The following is a 23719-nucleotide window of genomic DNA, read 5'->3' on the forward strand; positions in this document are numbered from 1 at the left end:
TTCATTCTCTACTTGTAATATTCTTTTATCCTTAAAACTAAAGAAAAATGGTACTTTACATACAATTTCAAATTAGTGTAACTCTGAAAATATTGAGAATAGTAGGGCTTTAATTGGAAAATTAGAACTACCGGTACTCAGCTAACACTTTAAAATTTCGAGACTGGCTCGAAGGGATGTTGTTCTGCAGTCATTTTTCTTTTATGACAGGAGAGTTCTTCTGCTGATCGTCTTCCAGCTTACAGCCAGGATTTCACATATGACAATGGGTCGAATTGAGAAAGAGAAAATCCAGTTAAGTTGATGAACATCAAATCAGTTATAAGTTCCACCAAAAGAGCATTTCTTATTGGGGTTACAATGTCATTCATGGAGCTAAATGGCCGTTCACACTCAGCTGTTGATATAGTAATAGTGTCAAAAGCGCAAATAAGTGGCATATATCATCTGGCTTTCTTCCATAACTCCTATAATCTTTGTACTCCCCGAAAGCTCTAATAATTTCCTCTTATCTAATTGATTATAGAGGTGCACCATACTTCCTTCTTCATAAATTATATCTAGGTCCAGAAGTCATTCGAATAGATTTAACACAGTTAAGTGACAGAGAAGATTATAGTTAGCCTACTACTATTTTGCAGTAAATTTTCATTCATTCCTCTGTGAGATGACTGAGTAGTTAATAATCTTGATTATAAATTTGCAGCATGATTCCTATACAACTGTCCTGCAATGATGATTTGTACTTTATTGCATCTTGACAGAGTCAGAGATTTGAATTTACTTAATTCAGTCCTACTATTAGCTACCTTGGCGTAATGTCCTGGAATTTGCTGCAATGACTGAAATACTCTAATATTTCTTTTTATCAGTTTATCTGCTGTTGGCACTATCATTTCCCTCATTTAGAGATCACATGAAGATCAGTTAATTCTGTCAGTGCAACGATCAGTTTTCCATTTTTTCTACTAACTCTGCACTTCCCAAATATTTCCGTAAACCTCAATATTTAGCTTCTTTCTTTCTGATATCGTGCAACATCATTCTGAGCGTTTTCAAATTGTAAGTATAAAACCTCAAAGTTTTCCCACACAGACTGAAGAGTTCTTTTAGTTGATGAAACTAACCGAATTGTGAACATTTTACCAATATGCAAAATTCGTTGCCCCAGACTTTTTGCATAAGTATTTAGTTCTAATTGGTTCTTAGGAGAATGAGTAAATAGAGCATATTGTTTTTTCTAAGAGTATCTGAAAGTAATTTATTCCCTGGATTTCTCCGATGAAATCAATAACAGCTTGCTCTAGTGTATGGTTACTGCAGTGCGAGATATATAGAGGGAGGGAAATAATTTTTTAACTTCAACCCCTACCCCACTATTTCTGCCTATCATTGTTAAGGCGTCGTCACATGAAACACACATGAGACATTAGGACTCTATGTGAGTGTACTTGACCTGTGGTCCAGGCTCGGCACCTAAACTTGCATATAGGGGCAGTATGAAGGGTCCACTATTGCTTCATTGCTGGGCGTCCTGTCGGGCAACACAATTCGGAAATCGCGCTCGAAACCGTGGGACAGGACCACGGAGCTCTGTCTCGCCTATGAAAGATCTCCGCTGGTGAGACAGGAATTATAACCCTAAGAAACTTATTAAAGATATATATATATATTATTAATTTGTCCTATGGAATAATATCTGTAATATTGACAATTAATACTGGATTGATTCGGCGTAGCTCAGTGGTCAGAGCGCTTGGTACGTAGAACCAAGGACCCGGGTTCGATCCCCGGCGCCGGAGCGAATTTTTCTCTCTAAGTATTAATTGTCAATATTACAGATATTATTCTGTAGGACAAATTAATAAAAAAATATATCTTTAATATTCTCATAGCTAGCAGTGCGTATTTCTGTACAGATTACTGTGCACTTAACTTCGGAATCCCGGCCAAACAAGTCACTCAACTGAGTGCGCTCCTAATATAATGGCAGTTGACATTGGACATATACGTCAACATATATGCCTAACTTGGAGTCAGGCCAAAAGGGAAATATTCAAGGAGGAAGGTTCGGTCCGGTGCTGTGGATTGATTCGGCGTAGCTCAGTGGTCAGAGCACTCGGTACGCAGAACCAAGGACTCAGGTTCGATCCCTGGCGCCTGAGCGAATTTTTCGCCTTAAGTTTTAACTAAGAAACTTAACCTACTAATGGATTTAATTAACTAGAAGAGGAAATGAGGCCAAATCAGGCATTCTCAACAAATCCCGCCTTGAAGACGGACGTGGCAAATCTGTACAGCGGTTATCCAAGGATGAAAATGGGTATGATGATGTGGTGGGCATTCCACATGCAATGGTATTAGTAGTATTAGTATTTATTTATTTAACCTGGCAGAGATAAGGCCGTCAGGCCTTCTCTGCCCCTCTACCAGGAGATTCCAACTATAATATGAAGAATAAAATTACAATTAGTATTAAATTTACAATTACAATTACAAATAAAATTACAATTAGTATTAAATTTACAATTACAAAAAAATCAAAGTACGAAAAGATTACCTGTCTAATTAAAGCCAGATAATTTATCATAGAAAAGCAAAGAATATTTTATATTTACTGAATTACAAATTAAACCTAGAATAACAATATTGTATAGTGATGAAATTACTGGATATTGAAATATTTTGTGATAGATTAAGGAAACTATTTACAAGAAATCAATTACTGACTAAGTGCCTAGTAAGTTTGCATTTGAATTCAATTTTATTTCGACAGTCCCTGATGCTAGCAGGTAGCGAATTCGAGAGCCTTGGCAGGGCTATTATGAAAGAGAATGAGTATGAGGAGGTGCGATAGGATGGTATTATTAGTATTGTTTCATTACGAGAGAGTGTGTTCAGATTATGGTGGGAAGAAAGGTAAGTGAAACGAGACGCCAGGTGCGAAGGAATAGAAGAGTTCAAGATTTCGAAGAGAAAGAGAAGTGAATGTAAATTTCTTTTCTTATCTAGTTTAAGCCAACATATTGCTTCCAGGGATGGGCTAATATGATCATATTTACGAACATTGCTTACAAAACGGATACACAAATTATGAGCACGTTGAAGTTTTGTTTTGTTGTCGCTGAAGAGCTCAGGTGGCCAGCAGAAAGAAATAGCGTGGTGAAAAGACGAGAGAACGAAAAGGGCTGGTTGGTAATAAGACGAAAAATGGGCGAAAAGAAAAACGCGAGAACCACCACTGCACCCCCCGGTCACCAACATGGAGGAATCAAATATTTTAAAACAATGCACCATAAGTTTTGAACACGCATTCTGCTCCAAAGGGGAGCCACAGTGACTATCAACGTAATATGCTGCTTTGGTGCAGTAGGTAATATTTTACAAATATATGTAAAAAAAATTACTGAAATATTCAGTCAATTGTCATTTTATTCTACTTACAATTGTCTTTCCAATGATGGAGAAATGGACATAAAACCAAAAATACTTCACGAATAACTTTTCTCTTAGAAGTTCACTGAAGAAAAAAATATATTACGTTCAACATTTGATGTCATGGCTACTACCCCAGACAGGAAAGTGATGTTGTGGAGAAATTAATTTGTGCTCACTTCATTTTTGTAAAACATTATATCAAATTAAAAAATGTAGGGGAGAGTCAGGTAGTATCGGACATCGGGTAGTATCGGACAGTGCGTTTCTTTCATCTACCACCATATGGTAGTACTTGAATGACATGGTTACGTTTCTCTATGCGACATCACAGAAACGTAACCATGTCAATCAAGTACTATCATCGTGTGGTAGATGAAAGAAACTCACTGTCCGATATTACTCGATGTCCGATACTACCCGACTCTCCTCTATACTTTCTTGTCTGTCGCATTGAACATGCAATGTCCAATTAATCTATTGACTTATCCTTATACATTAGATATTCAGCAGATACCACATTTTAAAGGCATTTCGCTTGTGTGAATAGTCTTATGTTTTGTTAGAGTTTCGGACTCCGGATAACTCCACCTACATTGCATTTCAATGGACTCATGGTTCAGTGTAAGCGGGCGTGTATTTTGAGCTGAGGGATATCGTGATACACTTTCATCATAGAACGCATTTCATTGATTTTCTCTCAATGTGTAGGCGGGCATGATTGCAGAGATGTCCCGCTTGTGAAAAACAATTTCTACAGTTGGCATTTGAATATCATTAACCTGTGTGAATGTGAACAAGTTTAAGTGTCCCAATAGTTAGAAACACATTACAGCATGTATGTTTTTACTCGATGCTGAGAAACACTTTCCAGACACCTGACATTAAAAATTATATTCGTCACTGTGTATGCGTGTGTGTTTATATCTGCCGATGCTGTGAACCACTTTCCACACCCTTCCCATTTGAATGGCCTTTTGCCTGTGTAAATATGTACATGTTGCTTTAATGTTACTGAGAAACACTTTCCATACACCTCGCATTCGAATAGTTTTTCGCTTATGTGAATGCATGTATGTCGCTTGAAATGTCCTAATTTTGAGAAACACTTTCCACACACCTTGCATTTGAATGGCATTTCGCCTGTGTGAATGCGTGCATGTTTCTTTAAATGTCCTAATTGTGAGAAACCTTTCGCACAGACGTCGCGTTTGAATGTCCTTTTTATTGTTTGTATATTAGAATCAAGTTTCAGAGATTGCGGTGTTACAAAACCTCGTTGTATGTATTACACTTGAAGTAAGTACAGCTTCCGTCGCTGATGTTTCAACAATTTGGTGTGTTGCTACCACACTGTGTCAATTTGTGTTCTTCACGATCAATGCTGGCATGTTCTCGTGACACACTCTTCTCAACTATATCCACATTGCTGAAATGAATATAAAAATATATTGGTCTCCACTATAATCAACCTGCTGATATCGAAATATGTCAATGGTTACCTTTTATTGGAGAAAAATTCGTTCCGACACAGGGAATCGAAACCGGGGACCACTCGTCAGCTTTACACACCGAGCGCTCTTTCCATCTGAGCTATGCCGAGACCCGACTCAGAACTGCAGACGAACTCTCCTCCTTTGTATTACTAATGCAAAGGAAATATTAATGGATATTACTAAAAATTAAATTATACGAATTTTCCTCCAGTAAAAGGTATCTACATGTTGACTACTTATAGGTAGTCTTGATTAATCAATGAAGACGGTGAGGCCTCATATATGAATATTCATGCACAGAATATATCATAAATCACAAGGGACAAAAATTTTTTGTTGGTGCCTCTGTTTTTAGACAAGTTGTTGGTAATCTGAGGCGCTGATTGAAATAATGACATTGAATATGTCTATTTTCTTAGGGATTGTTCAATTTATATAACAATTACACAATAAAATATATTATAATTTTAATTTGTTACATTAACCTTATTAAATCTAGATAGTGATCATGGTTTTGTAGATTAAATAAAATTAGAATTTAATCTTTATACACTGTTGCTCTTCTTTTTTTTTCTAGTCTGTGTTTCTTTCATGCGTACTACTTAGTAAGTATTGTGTTTATGTATTTCTAAGTATAATTTTAAATGCGAAACATTGATTCTGACATGTAAGTTCTTAATTATATTACAGGTATAATGCTATAGGAGGTCTATATAAATATATTCTATATCATATCGTTACATTTTTGGAGATCGAGCGTCGCCAATTCACAACGAGCATGCTTTAATCATTGCCACGTATTTTGCTATATACATGGCGACTCATATTTACGTCCAACTTTTTATTCTCTATCACAAATAAATGAATTAACATGACAGGATCAATCTAGCATGAACCAACAGTCCAGTTATTAGGATTGCTTAAAATTCCACCAATATTAAAATTGGATGTAAGCACCAGCATTAGCTGCACATTTCTCCAGACGTGGCTGAACGCTGCTCTCACAAGCATTTCATTTGGCAACTCCTCTCGTCTGACCATATAACGTGTCGCAAAAGGTTAAGTTCCTCTAGAATCCGTGCTAGTAGAGACTCCGAAAACTCCATTCCGATATCAAAGTTCTGACATGACAGAGCTTGCACTAAGTGTGGCTTCTATGGGCGCCAATTCATTTCCGTTAGCAACCGCTGCAAAGACCCATAGGATACACCAGATTCCCGTTTAGGACTTCTCTGGAAGGTCTCAGTAGCGGTTGCTTTGGCCTCCTCTGTGATCACTATTTTTTTTTTTTTTTGTCGGTCAGCACCCTTCCGCTTCGAAACTGAGCCAGTGCGAATCAATTTGGCGTAAAATCTCTAGATGGTCCTATAGTCCAACTTCGCGTTTCTTCCTTTCACCATTTTCCACCATCTCTGCACCATAATTGGGGACTGCCACACCTCCATTCGAGCAGCAATTTGTGTTCGATCGTACACAGAGTCTTCTGGCCATGGTTATTGTTTTAAGATTTACACTACATTTTTCCGATTACATTAATTGTTTCGGATAGTACTGAAAACACAACAAATAAAATAAAATGACACTTTCTTTTGTGCTTTATTGGTATGAAACACGGTACATTTTAGCAGTGGAATGGGTCACTTAATCTGATTGGTTTCGCTACTGCAGTGTAAAATAGCTGTTTTTTTTATTATGAAACAGAGATCGAAGTTTTGAACTGTGAAGTTAGGAAGGACCTTGGTCAAGAATTGAATGAAAGCAGAGAACAGTGTGAAGTTGCAAGATCAATTTCATAGATTGTCAGCAAGATTTATTTTTTTTAATTTTTTTACAGTCCTTTATTCTCTTGAGCCCAAAGAATGTATAATTTATTTTTTTGTAATAACATTTAATATTTTCATTGCATTAGCAAATTCTGTTATAGCTTTTTATTTTATTGAAGCAGTCAGCAATAATTTGTTTAATTTATTATCAATTTCATCTTGTTTAATAAACTGAAATATCGAATGTAGCAAATTTTGAGATGTGTTGTGATAGATTGAAAAAATATCATCAAATGCTACGTTCTGATTACTCAACTTGTTCTGGTCAAAGCATTCATAATGAGGAATTTGAATGCCACTATCGTTGCCTCCACTTTCTATACATTGTGCTATATCACACATACAGAGATATAAAAAATCATCTACTGAGAGCTGTGGTCGATGAGATTGGTGATAGCGAGATGGTATTTGACAAGTGAGGCCGAAGATTCGCCATAGATTACCTGCCGTTCACCTCACGGTTGGAAAACATCGGAAAAAACCCAACCAGGTAATCAGCGCAAGCGGGGATCGAACCCGCGCCCGAGCGCAACTTCAGACCGGCAAGCAAGCACCTTAAACGACGGAGCCACTCCGGTGGCCACTACTAGAGTGTAATAAAAAAAATAGGGCATGAATAAGGATCGTCCTGTATATGGGGAGTACACACTTGAAATAAGTAGAAAACCTAACACTGAGTACAGCATATCTATGTTATTTCTATGTCACTCTTGGAGATTAAGATAAGCCATGGGCTCTTCACATGGTATGCAACACCTGTGCACAGTTTTTGCGCCAGTGGACAAATCTGAAGTGAAGTACCAATGGTTAATTTTGTACTGTTAATATAAGAGGCATCAATCGAAATAATCGTGATAACAGAACACATCCTGAACAGGACACATCCTGATCTACCTTCAGCTATGAGGACTGTGCCGCACTCGGAGCTGGACCTAGGCTACAATTCCATCAGTTACATGTGCCTGAATTTCGTCATATGAAACTCTGACAGGGAACACATCCTATAACTGTAGTGAACTGTGAGCACAGAGAAGAAAAATTCCAGCCAGCTGCCACTGCAAAAGTAACGTACCCGTATGAATAGAAGTACGGACCCGCAAAACTTCTTGCGACTTTCGCAGCACTCGATTTGCACAGCATGAAAAACAGTCGACTAGCAAAACGCAAAGGGATTGCAGCCGCAGTAGAAATGTTGCCAATTAAAGTAGGGACTTGATCGTACCCCAAAAGAGATCATGGTTCTCGAAGGACAGCAGAATAATACAGCAGCAGACATAGTAGGAACTATAGTACTTTACTTGTCATGGTAATGATAATTTTGGTGAACTTTATGTCAATTTAGAACCAAGATATTGAGACGTTAATAACAATAACCACATAAGCACAGCAGATAAAAACAGTATTATACATTATAAAATTTATTTTCTACGTCGTTATTAAATGAAGTTCTGAAAGAACGGAAGAAGTAAAACCAGCACAGAATACTCACCTCTCAGTCAACACTTCATCCTCTTCTGAACATACTTCCAATTTATGTTCTTGCTGAACTTTGTCCAGATCCACCAGATCTTCCTGAAAAAGTGAGTAAATAATAAAGAGAGCTTTAACTGGCCATATGTGACATTGGTTTCCTATGTCAGACATCTCACTATTCAAACCTAGTGGATCCAATTTAACTTCTCGGTAAGGTTCTAATGACTTTTACACAAAATCCCATTCGTTCCACTGAACTGCGTTGCTTTACGTCCTGAATACATCCTTCCTTTAATTCAGGCTATTTGCTTGTATTGTAAGGCATTGGAATCAAGTTTCAACCTTGAAAATATGAGTATGTCAAGTATGAATGTCCTGGAAAATACGTAACGAGAATTTGCAAGAATGGTTAAAGTAAATAAACAATAATAAGGTAATATAATGAGATATTAATACGTTTCGCTGCTGAAAATTTTATTACCTCAAAATGCAGACTATATAACGTGACTTCTCCTTTTGACATCAGATAGCATTAAATAAAGGTTTTTCCACCACAATTGCAAATTAATTTGTACTACAGATTGCTGCTGCGGAGTAAGAAGATTCATAATTCCAAATTAATTGCGCTATTGAACGTGGAATTTGTCGTCATTGTGGAAGCTTGTGATCAATTGAAGAGTGGAAGATCTACCTTATTACATCATTTTCAATTCAATTTTAAAATGTGTAGCACTCTATCTCCTGGACAAATTTTGTAGAGGTATTCATGATGATTTTCTGAGTAACACGTCGTCATTTGTGTTTGCAAACAGGCGCACACAAAGTAGATATTAATTACTTTCAGACACCATGTGGTCCATAAGCCAGAGAGCTGTTTTAGGTGTGGAACCAGAGGAAGGGAAAAGTGAAATTCTCTAACACATAATTGAACATTTTGATCTCAAATATTGCTCAGAAGACATTCTACAGTCAACAAAGAACAGAATTAGATTTCTGTGTACGAAAATTCGATTACAGAGAGAAGAAAACAGCAGAAATGAGAAAATGTTCTTAAAATAGAACGTGCTATGTTAGAAATATATGACGCTATGCCATTTATTATAAAACAATTCCAATTTGAGACTGCCAGATTTACACTATCTTTCACAAATTCACAATCTTGGTAAGATATTGGATTAGCTTGCAGTAATAAAGTTTCCTAGTGTTTTTAGTTTATTACTTATTGCAAACCGTGCATCTTGGAGTGATTTTGTCAGTATTTGTTATGGGCATAATTAGCATCTTACGACTCGGAAGAAGTGTGAGGTTGCAGCTTCAATCCAGAACAAAAAATTTCTCACAGAGGGAGATTGGGAGGAAACTTCTCAAGACTCTTACATATTGCATTAAGAACAAAATGGAAATAGGAAAAGATTTATCCTTTCATATCATCAACAGATGATGGGAAAATTGCCAATATCTGCAAAAAAAAAAAAAAACTGAGCATAAGACAGTTGACAGCTAACTTGGAATGTGAAGAACTGCTCATTCCTGAAACAGTGCAAGAAATAGTACGAGCAAGGCTAAAAGTGCTGCATGCATACTATAAAATTATATCTGATAAATACAATAATAAAAATGGCCAGAGCAGCAGAGATATATCACATACTAATCATTGTGAACATTGTAATACCGTATGTCTAATTTTCATCTAACTGTAAATAATGTTAAATTTCAAGTTTGTGCTGTTCATACCGTATCCCCCTGCGAACAGTTTGCCAACTGGAATACACGACCACTCCACCATGGATTATGCGACGTCCCATGTTTGTTGTACATCTGAGCCGAAGTTTTAAGAATCTTACACCAGTGTTTGGTTATAGATTTCGTTTTAGAGAACTTTCATCAGAGTTTCCAAATTATACATTAGTTTTTACTGACGGATCCCGAGTAAATGATTGTGTTGGTTGTTCCTTTGCTGCAAATGTACAGATATTTAAATATAAATTGAGCCAGAACACTAGTGTTTTTACCGCAGAATTACATGCATTTTTATAGAGCTTTATTGTTTTTAATTAGACAACCCCAGGGCAGATTCCTTATCTGCTCCAACTCTCTAAACGCCATTCAGTCCCTGCAGCGTTTGGGAACCCAGGAACTTTTCCACACTCTCCTAAATTCTGATTATGAGATTGGGATAGTGTGGAGTCCAGGTCATGTTGGCATTCCTGGTAACGAGGCAGCGGATGCTGCACTAAGGGGATGGGTCTGAGGTGTATTGGCGTGAGAGGTGCCAAGATATTCAAAATTACCTGAAACATACAATATGGTGGTAATGGGAAGGAGAATGGTCTGCACAAGAGGAAAATGAATTTCGAATAATAAGGAAAACTGTTCGAGTTTGGGATTCGTCCACAAGAGCGTCATGACACGAAGGAGATTTACTCACCTGGTTGAGGATTGAGGATTGGCCACTGTCATCTGACACATGGCCATCACCTGCGTGGCAAGTCTCAGCCGGAGTGTGATATATGCCATTTTGCTCTTACGGTGGAACATTTTTTTTATTGCATTGTAGAAAATATCAGAGCAGTGTATATTAGAGAGTACCGCATTCTCGACGGCGGCGGCCATATTTACTCCTTGCTCGGCACAGAAGCGTAAGCAGTAATGCTAGAATGAAAGTCATTAAAGGCAATATCATACATGTTGTTGCGGTTTATTGAATACAGGAGACAAGGATTAATAAACATTATTGTCATAGTGAATTGACTCATTAGAGATAACACTCTATTATTTATGTTATGTCCATTTCAATAGGGATAACATCAGCAATTTTCTACTGCAATTCTCATACCAACACTTCCACTGCCACATTTAGCAGACTGTTGTAGTGAAATTCCTTAACAATAAATATATTCTAGTCCTAAAATACAGTGATAAGAATTTTTCAACGTTAGTATAACAAGTTAGAAACGTATGAGTTGAAGTGTTAATGAATAAAGACTTCATATCCTTTAATGTCAACTTATTTTCTATCAACGTTTTACATTTTCCTGCATTTAGAATAATTATATCAAACACGAATTTGCAAGGGTATACAAATGACATTTCCTTGTACGACTTGCGGGTCACCAATGTGCTAATAAAATTTATAGATTCATCCCTGTTATTAGAGACGAAAACCAGTTTTCACAAATACTACTGTATATAACTTATTTTGTTTAATTTTGAACAAAACTGATCCCAACAAACAGTAAACAGCATGTTGTTCACTCAAGTCGATATTCCTATTTTCAGTTAAATTACAATTTAGCCTATATCAATTTTCATTTGCTCACATTCATCTTCACTATACCTTCCTGTTTCGGGTTTACTTACTTACATCAGCACCTAGAAACTCAACTAATTGTTCAGAATCGAAAACTGCGTAATTTCCATGTTTCAGTTTTTGAGAAAAACTGAGAAATCGTAATGTAGTTTTGAATTCTTTTGCATCCGGGAATGGATTTATGGAACGGACATCCTGCGTGCATCTATTTAGCATAAGATATTTGAAGTTCGTTTTATTAAGACAACTTTCTTGAAAATCAAGAACTTTTTCTTACCAATATTATACCAGTTTGGAATGGTTTCCAACGTCCGCTTTTGCCCACCTTGATATTTTCAATTAGGCCTATAATTATTATGTCATTAATTTTGGCTTTTAAGGAACGCTGAGGTTTATTGCCGCTCTGATATAAGCCCGACATCGGTTCCTATCCTGAGCAAGATTTAATCCAGTCTCTATCATCATATCTCAACCTCAAATCTATTTTAATATTATCCTCCCATCTACGTCTCGGTCTTCCCAAAGATCTTTTTCCCCTCGGCTTCCAACTAACACTCTATATGCATTTCTGGATTCGCCCATACGTGATACATGTCCTGCCCATCTCAAATGTCTGGATTTAATGTTACTAATTATGTCAGGTGAAGAATACAATGTGTGCAGTTCTGCGTTGTATAACTTTCTCCATTCTCCTGTAACTTCATCCCTCTTAGCCCCAAATATTTTCCTAAGAACCTTATTTTCAAACATCCTTAATCTCTGTTCCTCTCTCAAATTGAGAGTCCAAGTTTCACAATCATACAGAACAACCGGTAATATAACTGTTTTATAAATTCTAACTTTCAGATTTTTAGATAGCAGACTAGATGACAAAAATCTTCTCAACCGAATAATAATAAGCATTTCCCGTATTTGTTCAGCGTTTAATTTCCTCCCGAGTGTCATTTATATTTGTTACTGATTCTCCAAGATATATCAATTTTTCTACTTCTTCGAAGGATAAATTTTCAATTTTTATATTTTCGATTCGTATAATATTCTTATCGCTAGACATAACATATACTCTGTGTTTTCGGGATTCACTTCCAAACCTATCGCTTTACTTGCTTCAAGTAAAATTCCCATATTTTCCCTTAATAGTTTGTGAATTTTCTCCTAGGCTATTCATGTCATCCGCATAGACAAGAAGCTGTAACCCGTTCAATTCCAAACTCTCTCTGTTATTCTGAACTTCCCTAGAGCAAAGTTAAGAAGTAAAGGGTGATAGTGCATCTCCTTGCTTTAGCCTGCAGTGAAAGTATTATGTCGTTGAGAAAATTAATCATTGAAGTATATTCTTCCCCTTGATTGTGACTTAATTCTAATTCTGTACAACGACAATTGATTATACATTGATTAACTGCACAACAACACGGCATTCTTCGCAAGTCTTGCGTTGTACTGAATCTGCGCAGGAGTAAATATGGCCGCCGCGTCGGCATTTGTCGGATCAAAAGAATGCGGTACTCTCCAATATACACTGCTCTGGAAAATATGACTGTCCGTCGGCAATATGGTATTCGCCCATATCTAGCCTACGTGACGCTTTTGGTAGTGATTTTAATTGTACAAATGCATTTCTGACAGTTTTATCGAATAGAGGACTTGACAGGGTGATTTAGTTTTTTATTGACCCGTTTTACTTATCCTCCAGATCCTTTAGATCCCTTTTACATTTGTTTAGTATACATGTTTTTAAGAAACTTCACATTCCGACCCTTTACATCCGAGCATTTTAAAAATGCGCCAGATAATTTACTTCAGGTGGCATTTGTTTTATTATTTCATTGTTTCTTTTTAATTACCAGCTAGGGACTGAGAATTGGTTACTTTTATGTTTTTTGTGCATCACGTTGTTGAAACTGCATTTGTGAACCTCTTTTTGATCGTGACAACGCATTTTAGTTCTTTTAATCATTCTGGTTATTGTATTATATTTCTGTTCTTTGAAGGATTTTAGATAAGAGCGCAAATAGCCATAGTAGCTGATGCGCCCTTTTTAAACATCACTAACTAACTGAATTCATGGTAAAGCATCCAAAATCAGTCAGGAAAACTGTAGATCTCCTGTACATTGTTCACAAGACATTAAAACGTCAGGCCAGTATGTCAGTGTGTTGGAGACAATACTAATTTCACAATTAAAAGACTGGTTTGGAAATGGAGAGGAATATACATGATGGAAGGACACCTTGTCATACTGCTAAAAGCAAACATCCAGGAAAACATTTCTCGCTTATCTTGGCTCGAAAATTTTCTGGATTTGAACCTAATCGAGAATTTGTGGGGGCTAATGAAAACAAAAATGGATGTACAGGTTAGCAGTACCAAAGTAGAATTGAATGCCTATTTCAGGTTTGGAACCATAATAATACAATCCAGCAGATTATACAACCCAGCATCGAGGGTATGCCATGCAAAGTTCAGGATGTTATTAGTGTACAAAGAGGGCTCATAAATAATTTTTTACAACATATGCTCTTATATAGAGCATTTAGCAATTTTGTAATCTAAAAATATTAATATTGTTCAAAAAATTATTCTGAAAATGAATTGAAGACAACATAGTTGTTTTTTTAAACATACAATTTCAGTAAATGTAGAATTAGAATGATGTATTTAACAAACTGTACCGTGGCCAGGCACTGTGCAACTCTAGTGGCTATTCAAATGAAGAAGGTGAAGAACATTTCACTTGTTATTTTGCGAGCCATTTGATTTATATTAAATTAAATTATTGAATTTTGAAAACTATAGCACTCTAAACCAATAAAGTACAGTATGACCATTCTGTTTAAATATTTCCGCTGTTGTGTAATCTTCAAGTCTCAATTCCTTGAGAGGTAGCGACGAGGCAATGATTCTCAAGTTTAAAATATTATTTTGTTCTTCTATGTTATTCCCTATTTACACTTGCTATTTGTCGCGCAACATTAAGCGCTTTCTGTCAGCTATATGTAGCATCACCGTTTACACTTGGCAGATTTTTCGTCCACAAGTCGACACAAGTTGTTGCGCTTCCTGTCGGCTAAATGTAGTATCACCGTTCACTTTTGGCAGATTTCTCGTCTGCTACTCGAGGCTAGTTGTTGAGCTCGAGCAATGTGTGTATGATGTGGCGAGCCTTTTAGATGAACAGAATGGATTTTAACAATAAAAAGTAGCTGTTTTAGCTTCTGCAGCTTCAAGTGTTTTGTTAGCTTGCACTAATGAGAAGCAAAAAAAAAAAAAAAAAAAAAAGAGAGAGAGAGAGACTGGGAAAGAAGATGGAGGTCCAGAAGGCAGGAGAAAGGGTTATTCCATGTTCTCAGTAAAGATTTCAAACAGAAACAAAATTGTCCAATAGATATTTTTTATATTAAAATGAATTGAAAGTTTAATTTTTTTCTTGCATATTGACTTCTGACGTTCTTTATTTTTGTTTTGATGTCGGAGGGACGAACAGACTACAAATTTTTACAAATAAACTCCAGTGCATTTTCCCTCCGAATCTTATTGTGATAGTCCTTATTTCTGATGTGATAAAAGTATGGAAATTCCTCGTAAAGCTTGATTAATTTCATTACTTGGTTTTTGTTCCACTCTGACATGATGCTACAAAGCGCGCGGAAAGAGAGAAACAGCTGATTAGAAGTTGTCTGCTATTGCTTTTCCGAAACATGTTCGGGTCCTGTCGCGTCAATTCGGCTGGCCCACCTAGGAAATGTCGCACAGAAATAGAAACAGCTTCTACCCAGCAGATGTCGAAAGGAATGGAACGAAATCCGTACTGCGCATGCGCCCGCGCTTTAAGTCGAACGACAAATAGCAAGTGTAAATAGGGACTTAGGTTGGTTGCTATGACAATGACAGGGACATTTCCCCTCGCATTTCCATATTCTTCAAGAAATGGGTATTGCTGTGACGAACATCTATTTGGTCTTCAGCCCAGCCCATGCGCTTTCTATAAGAGGTAACACGGAGATTTACGACTACTTGTCTGTCCAGCAACATGGCCTGCCCTAAAGAAAATTCTTTCCTAAAACTTCTCCTTTGTCAAGTCTTCTTCCTATATAAGGTACTATTATGTTTTATGATTTTATTTTTTGTTCTGATATCTTCATTCCTTTCAGTTTTTTTTTTCTACTGGCTACAATTATACTGTACCTCATAGGAAAATTCGACTAAAAATGAATACTATGAAGGCAATGGAAAGAAAGTTTGATATTCTGAACACAACCTTTTTAGTGGAAGTTTGCGAATGAATTTTTGCCTTTCCTCAGTGCCTCAGTCTGTTTATCGTCGTGTTTTGTGTCGATAAGTCTATGTCTAGCTCTCGGCTCTCGCTACGTAGTTGTGATAATTTTAAAAATATAATTTAATTTACTTATTACTTTATTAGGTGAAGACATTAAGTGTGTTTCAGTTTTTAAAGACTTTCTAATACATATGTTAGGACCTACTGTATAAGTTTTTGTATTGTTATGTTGCAATGTGAAAATGAATCCGTTCAGTGACACAGTGTGTACATTAATTCAAACCTCGTTTAATCACTGGTGTGAGCAGTATAAGAGATATTTGTTTGTAGATAGAACTCAACCAATTTTAGACATAAAAGGTAAAAAGTTAAACTCACAAGCAGGTAAATCATACGAACATAATTTTAAAACTTCATGGTACTACAAGCATCAGTGAGTGGTTGTGTGGGAGCCGCTACATTGAAATACTATCTTGTTTGTCATGCCTACTATTTGGAGTTAAAAACATGTGTGGAATGAAACCGAATTCTGTGATTTTCTAAAATAATGTTAGTCGTGCTCTACAAAAACATGAAAATTCGGCGGAACATTTAAAGTGAGTGCTGCAGTGCAAACATTTACAAAAGAATATGAATATTATTGGGAATATTCTGAAAAAAAGTGCTAGGCTATTGTTAGTGTAATATATTAAAGATGTTCGTTTATACAGACATGTTGTGTGGGTAGTCATCGACACTGCTTTGTGTTTAAGCAAGCAGGAATTATCATTTCGGGGCATTGACGAAAGCACTTCTTCGCTTAATGTGGAAATTTCAGATACTGCACTATGCTAGAATTTTGAACATAGCGAAAATTAAAAGTGAATTCTCAGGGAGAAAGTACAGACTGAAAGTGATGTAGAATATGATCGTAATTACAAGATATTGTTCTTTGAGATCACTGACAACATCATCATGCAGATCGACAAAGATTTGCAGATTTAGAAAAACTTCGTTTCGTCAGCCTTGCTGACTCTACCAAATTTGACACTTATAGTAGAAACTTCCAACATGATCCGCTTCCTTCCTGTAAGCTAGCTTTATCAGCATATTAAAAATAAAAGACGCAGGTTCTAAGAACTGAACTTGAACTTTTGTACCAGAACAATGAATACAGGAATACACCTGTTAAGAAAGTGCTACACTTCTTCGTGAAACAAAGATGTATTTCGAGAAGTGTATAATTTATATTCCCTCATTGTAATACTACCATGTAGTAGCGTATCGGTCGAGAGGAGCTTCTCGTGTTTAAAATGAATAAAAACGAAACAGAGAAACTCAATGTCATAGAAGAGACTGTCAGCGGTAGGGAATATTTCGCTCCAAGACAAGATGATGGAATCACAGCCCTTCCATGACAACGTTATTGGCAGGTTCGCAGCCCTGAAGGAATAGAGGATCAACATAGTGTACAAAAGATAGGTAAGCAATAAGCATATTTTAATTTACATGTACCAGTAAGTGCATTGATAACTGACAGAAATAAACACAATGAAATCACACTTTCCATGATTGGATATCATGACAATTTATGGGAGGAAATTACTTTAGTTATATAGAGTTCCGATTATCAATGCAACTAGCTTACATAGGCTATGAAAGCTTTGCAACAATTTTGTGCTTCACCTACTTTATCAGACACGAGCCGCTACTGCTATACAATAAGTAGGATACTTATATATTAGCAGTTTATGACTATTTGGAAGACCAAACCCCACAATGAACTGAGATAATGAGTCAGTGTCCGCTAGCATACCACCTATCAGAATAAAATAAACGTAGTACCGATAACTAAGTTTAAAACAGGCTTTAATATTGTAGTTCACGCTAATACTTCTTATGACTCTAGTAACAGTAAAATATCGGTACCGTCATTTCCCATAACTATGGTCCAAGCACCCAACTATGATCCATTATGTACTAGTTAGTCCCCCCAGAGTTTCTCCAATTGTTTTAAGAGTAGTTTTAAAAGAACATGGGACATTTACATCACAAAATACAGTAATATTAACATGTTCTGTACCTATAAAAAAGGCGGACTGGATCGGATTTTCGGAGTCCATATCATTCGATGATAAGCGACAAGAAAATGTGGACTCCTTAGTGGTACATATTTCAAATATGTTTATAAAGTCTGCGCAATTATCTATCCCCCGTTAGTCCACCAGGCGAAAACGCTTCTCTGTCCCCCGGTGGACGGATGCCTGCAGAGATGCAATCCGAGACCGCAGACGTGCCTTAAGCCAATTTGAGCGCCATCCGAACGAAGAATGTTGTCCAGTTTAAACGTCTTCGAGCCAAAGCTCGTCGCACTGTATGCGATGCTAAAAAGACGTCCTGGACAAACTACGCCAATTCAATGAAAAAGAACGTCCCAGCTAACATCGTATGGGACAAAGTCCTTCGGATATTGGAGAAACGTAGTTCTGTAATTCCGGGAATTCTGAGTAATAGAGTAACGACCTCCAGTCCTATAGATATCGCAGAAAAATTCCCCAGCTCGTTTCCACAGATAAGTAGCTCAAACAATTATGAACCGGAATTTCTGAAAATCAAAGTTGCTGCGGAAAACGAAAGCTCAATTTTAATCACATAACACAGAATATTACAATACACCGTTCACATCCGAGGACCTGGAGGCGGTACTAGACACATTCCCTGACACCTCCCCTGGACCTGATAACATCCATAACCGTATACTTTGCCATCTTCCGCCAGCTGGAAAATCCTTTCTTCTGGCAATATACAATAGAATCTGGACAGAGGGTGTATTTCCATCTGCTAGGCGTTCCGCCATTGTAATTCCTGTCCAGAAACCGGAAAAGTATCCTTCTTTACCTGGTAGATACAGGCCAATTTCTCTCACCAGCTGCGTATGCAAGGTTATGGAAAGGATGATAAGCAAACGCCTAACGTGGGTACACGAATCGGAAAACCGATTATCTAATATCCAATGTGGTTTTCGTAAGCACAGATCCGCCGCAGACCATCTTGTTCGGCAGGAGACCGCCATTAGATTTGTTTTCCTCAAGAAGGAACATCTTGTGGCGGCCTTCTTTGATCTAGAGAAATCTTACGATACCACATGGCGGTATGGCATTCTGCAAACTCTGCATGATTGGGGACTTCGTGGCAATCTTCCAATGTTTGTTGCCAAGTTCATGGCAGAGCGATATTTCCGAGTTCGAGTAGGTACCACACTTCCTAATGAACATCTTCAAGAAAACGGCGTCTGCAGGGGTCTGTATTAAGCGTTCTTCTTTTCTGCATTGAGATCAATGGCATTGCCCATTGTGTGGGTGACCGAGTATCTTCTCTCTTGTACGTTGATGACTTCAGTTTATATTACAGTTCCAGATACTTTCCTTCCATCGGTCGACAGTTGCAACTGGTCATCAACGTACTATCAGAATAGGCTGTTCCCAATGGTTTTACATTCTCTACTCAAAAGACGCAGTGTGTGCCCTTCTACAACCATCGTGTACTCCATCCACATCCTGACCTGTGTCTTAATGGAGTGGAATTGCTGTATACGGACACTGCGAGACTTTTAGGCCTTATCTTTGATTATAAATTAACGTGGGAGGCGCATATGCGTGTTCTGAGAAGGCGTTGCGAAAAATCGTTAAATATCTTACGCCTTTTGTCAGGGGTTCGTTGGAGTGCTGACCGCATAGTGCTTTTACGTCTTTATTGTGCTCTTATCCGTTCAAAGCTCGATTATCGGTGTTTTATCTATGGCTCAGCAAGTAAATCCAAGTTACGTCTCATAGACACTATTCATCATCATGGGATACGACTCGCTACAAGGACCTTCCGAACGAGTCCGATAGAGAGCCTGTATTGCGAAGCGGGGTAACCATCACTGTATCGGCGACGTAATGTCTTATTGTGCTCGTATGCTGTTAAGCTCCGCTCACAGCCCGAGCACAATTCTTATGACTCCTTTTACTATCTATCTGTTTATGGCCGATGCAGTGAAAACCACTGAGACTTCGTCCAGCAGGTGTGCGGTTTCGAGAACTGCTGTTCGAGCTCGACTTCCTCTTGCCAACAGTTTGCACACTGGAGTACACCACCACTCCACCCTGGACTATGCGACGTCCAATATTTGATGTAAGTCTGAGCCGATGTTTTAAAAAATTTACACCAACTTTTGTTAGAGACTTCGTTTTATTGAACTTTTATCACAGTATCCAAATTACTCATTAGTTTTTACTGACGGATCCCGAGTAAATTATTATGTTGGTTGTTCCTTTATTGCGAATGGACAGATATTTGAATATAGGTTAAGCCAGTACACCAGTGTTTTTACCGCAGAATTATATGCTTTTTATAGAGTTTTACTGTTATTAATTAGGCAAGCCTGGGGCAAATTCCTTATCTGCTCTGACTCTCTAAACGCCTTTGAGTTCCTGCAGCGTCTGAATTCTGATGATCCGCTTGTGTTGAGAACCCAGGAACTTTTCCACAATCTTCTAACCTCTCATTATGAGATCGGAGTAGTGTGGACTCCGGGTCACGTTGGAAATGAAGCAGCGGATGCTGCAGCCAGGGACGGTGCTATGAATAGGTCTGAGGTCTATTGGCGTAAGAGGTGGCAAGATATTAAAAATTATTTCAAACATACGTTATGGTGGCAATGGGAAGGCGAATGGTCTGCACAAGACGGAAATAAATTACGAGGAATAAAGAACACTGTTCGCATTTAGGATTCGTCCGCAAGAGCGTCACGACACGAAGAAGTTTTACTCACCCGGTTGAGGATTGGCCACTGTCATCTGACACATGGCCATCTCCTACGTGGTGAGCCTCAGCCGGAGCGTGATGTATGCCATGTTCCACTGACCGTGGAACATTTTTTATTACTGTGTAGAAAATACGACCCTGTCCGTCGGCATTATGGAATTCGGCCGAATCTATGTGACGCTCTTGGAAATGATTTTAATTGTACAAGTGTAGTTTTGAGATTTTTATCGAATACAGGTCTTGACAGGATGATGTAGTTTTTTAGTGATCCTTTTTATTTATTCTCCGGACTCTTTACATCCGGAGGTAATATTTTTTAGTATATGATATTAAGAAATTTGACATACGGACCTTTTACATCCGTGTATTTTATAAATGCGTCAGACAATTTATTTCTGGTGGCATTTGTTTTATTGTTTTGTTGTTTCTTTTCAAATACTACTTAGGGTTTAAGAACGTCTCACTTTTATGGTTTTATATGCTTCACCTTGTTGAAACTGCATTTGTTTGCATCGTTTTAACCGTGACAACATTTATTAGTTCTTTTAAGCATTTTGCTTATTGTATTATGTTCGTCTTTAGTGAATTATTTTAGATAAGGGCGCAAATAGCCATAGCAGCTTACGCGCCCTTTTTAAACCCCACTAACTAACTAACTAACTAACTAACTAACTAACTAACTAACTAACTAACTAACTAACTAACTAACTAACTAAGTCCATCTACCATTAGTTCGCACACTGGAGTATACCACCACTCCACCGTGGATTATGCGACGTCCCATGTTTGATGTAAGTCTGAGCCGATGTTTTAAGAATTTTACACCAGCTTTTGTTTATAGACTTCGTTTTAGTGAACTTTTATCCCGACATCCATATTATTCATTAGTTTTTACTGACGTATCGCCAGTGGCGGCTCGTAGTCAAATGTCTAGGGTAGGCAAAATTTACAGAACATTTTTATGTAATTCCCGCGATTCAATGGCAGTTCGCTTTCATTATGCCCCCCGAAAACTTAACTCTTGCTTACATAATATTACTGTTACATCAATGAGCCGTCTCATAATTTGTCGGTTTTTTCTAGTTTATTGTTATACTGTTGTCTTGCAACCCTTGTTGTTCAGACATTTCCGAAATTGGATTCAAATTCTTTTCAAGTCTCTTTAGACTTACCGTGTTACAAATATGATCTGATTCCAAGTACCTTCTTTAGATTACAATAACAAACGTGACCACCTACAGCTTAGCTTTAACTTCACTTCCTGTTAGCCATTTATGTGTTTCATACCATACTTACTTACTTACAAATGGCTTTTAAAGAATCCGCAGGTTCATTGCCACCCTCACGTAAGCCCGCCATCGGTCACTACACTGTGCAAGATTAATCCAGTCTCTATCATCATATCCCACCTCCCTCAAATACATTTTAATATTATCCTGCCATCTACGTCTCGAGCTCCCCAAATGTCTTTTTTCCTCCGGCCTCCCAACTAACACACTATATGCATTTCTGGATTCGCCCATACGTGCTACATGCCCTGCCCATTTCAAACGTCTGGATTTAATGTTCCTAATTATGTCAGGTGAAGAATACAATGCGAGCAGTTCTGCGTTATGTAACTTTCTCCATTCTCCTGTAACTTCATCCCTCTTAGCCCAAATATTTTCCTAAGAACCTTATTCTCAAACACCCTTAACCTATGTTACTCTCTCAAAGTGAGAGTCCAAGTTTCACAACCATACAGAACAACCGGTAATATAACTGTTTTATAAATTCTTTCAGATTTTTTGACAGCAGACTAGATGACAAAATCTTCTCAATCGAATAATAACACGCATTTCCCATATTTATTCTGTGTTTAATTTCCTCCCGAGTGTCATTTATATTTGTTACTGTTGCTCCAAGATATTTGAATTTTTCCACCTTTTCGAAAGATAAATCTCCAATTATTATATTTCCATTTCATAGTGTTTCATACCATGAAGGATTAAATTTTCTTGCACCTTTAGCACTGACTTTATGAACAATAGAGCTTAATGCAGGAGTGGGTCGTCCATTGTCCAATATACTTCTCTTTTCAATGTCATTACGACGTGAAAATGGACAACGTAACAGTTTACTTATTATATCAGTCATAATATAATATTATTGTTATCACTTACATTAACTATAAATCACCAAATATACATAACATAAATATACAGTACGTACTTGCAAAAATCACATTTTCTAAAATACACTGTTTAAAAAAAAACATATTTTAAAACACACTGTTTAAAAACTGTTATACTACTCGTAACAATCTACGTTCCAACTCGTGAAACTTTCAAACAGAAATTTCGCAAATCGTAGGTGTTCGATAATGCTCGTGGGTTCTCGTTAGGGCAGGCAGAATTCAAGCGCGCTGGCTTAAGCATAGAACGCATGCGCTAAGAAAGCATTTAGAATAGCGATCTCTTTTAATGCTTACTCCAGGGCCAGCTTTGAAGTTACGTGGAAGGTCGGCTAACTTCGCTTCTGCCTACCTTCCGACGCATTGTGATCTGTCCAGTGTATTCTTGTCGCATAAATCGAACTGCCAGTAGTAAGCAACGTCCAACTAACCCTCAAAAAATCCCATTCATAGTTAATTGAAGAATTTCTAGGAACCTACACAAGAGTATATTATATAAGGTTTTCCAAATGTGTTGGGGTAGTTAATAAATATCCACTTCGTCCCTGAAGAAGATGGCAGAGCTAGCCGTCGAAAGCTTGGAAGCTAATCTCCAACTCACCTGGCTGAGAACCCGAGAAGATTTAATCCACTTTTAGGTTTTCTAAATGTGTTGAGGTAGGCTTAGCCTACCCTGCCTGCCCTGAGGAGCCGCCTCTGCGTATCGCGGATGAATGACTGTGTTGGTTTTTCCTTCGTTACAAATGGAGAGATATTTAAATGGAGACTAAGCCAATATACTAGTGTTTTTACTGCTGCACTCTATACTTTTTACAGAGCTTTATTGTTTTTAATTAGGCAACCTCGGTCCAGATTCCTTATCTGTTCCGACTCTTTAAGTGCCATCCAGTGCTTGCTGTTTTTAATTGTGATGATCCGCTTGTCTTAAGAACTCAGGAGCTGTTC

The 23719-nt window shown here is 37.5% G+C and overlaps 1 protein-coding gene across 1 annotated transcript in view; it reads left to right on the forward strand.

Annotated features, from left to right (window-relative positions):
- LOC138691346 (zinc finger protein 665-like) overlaps nucleotides 1-23719 on the forward strand; it is a 474208-nt gene that overhangs the window by 128767 nt on the left and 321722 nt on the right. The gene's annotated exons all lie outside the window — the stretch shown is intronic.

This window comes from Periplaneta americana, chromosome 16 (assembly GCF_040183065.1).
Source record: "Periplaneta americana isolate PAMFEO1 chromosome 16, P.americana_PAMFEO1_priV1, whole genome shotgun sequence".
Lineage (NCBI taxonomy): Eukaryota > Metazoa > Arthropoda > Insecta > Blattodea > Blattidae > Periplaneta > Periplaneta americana.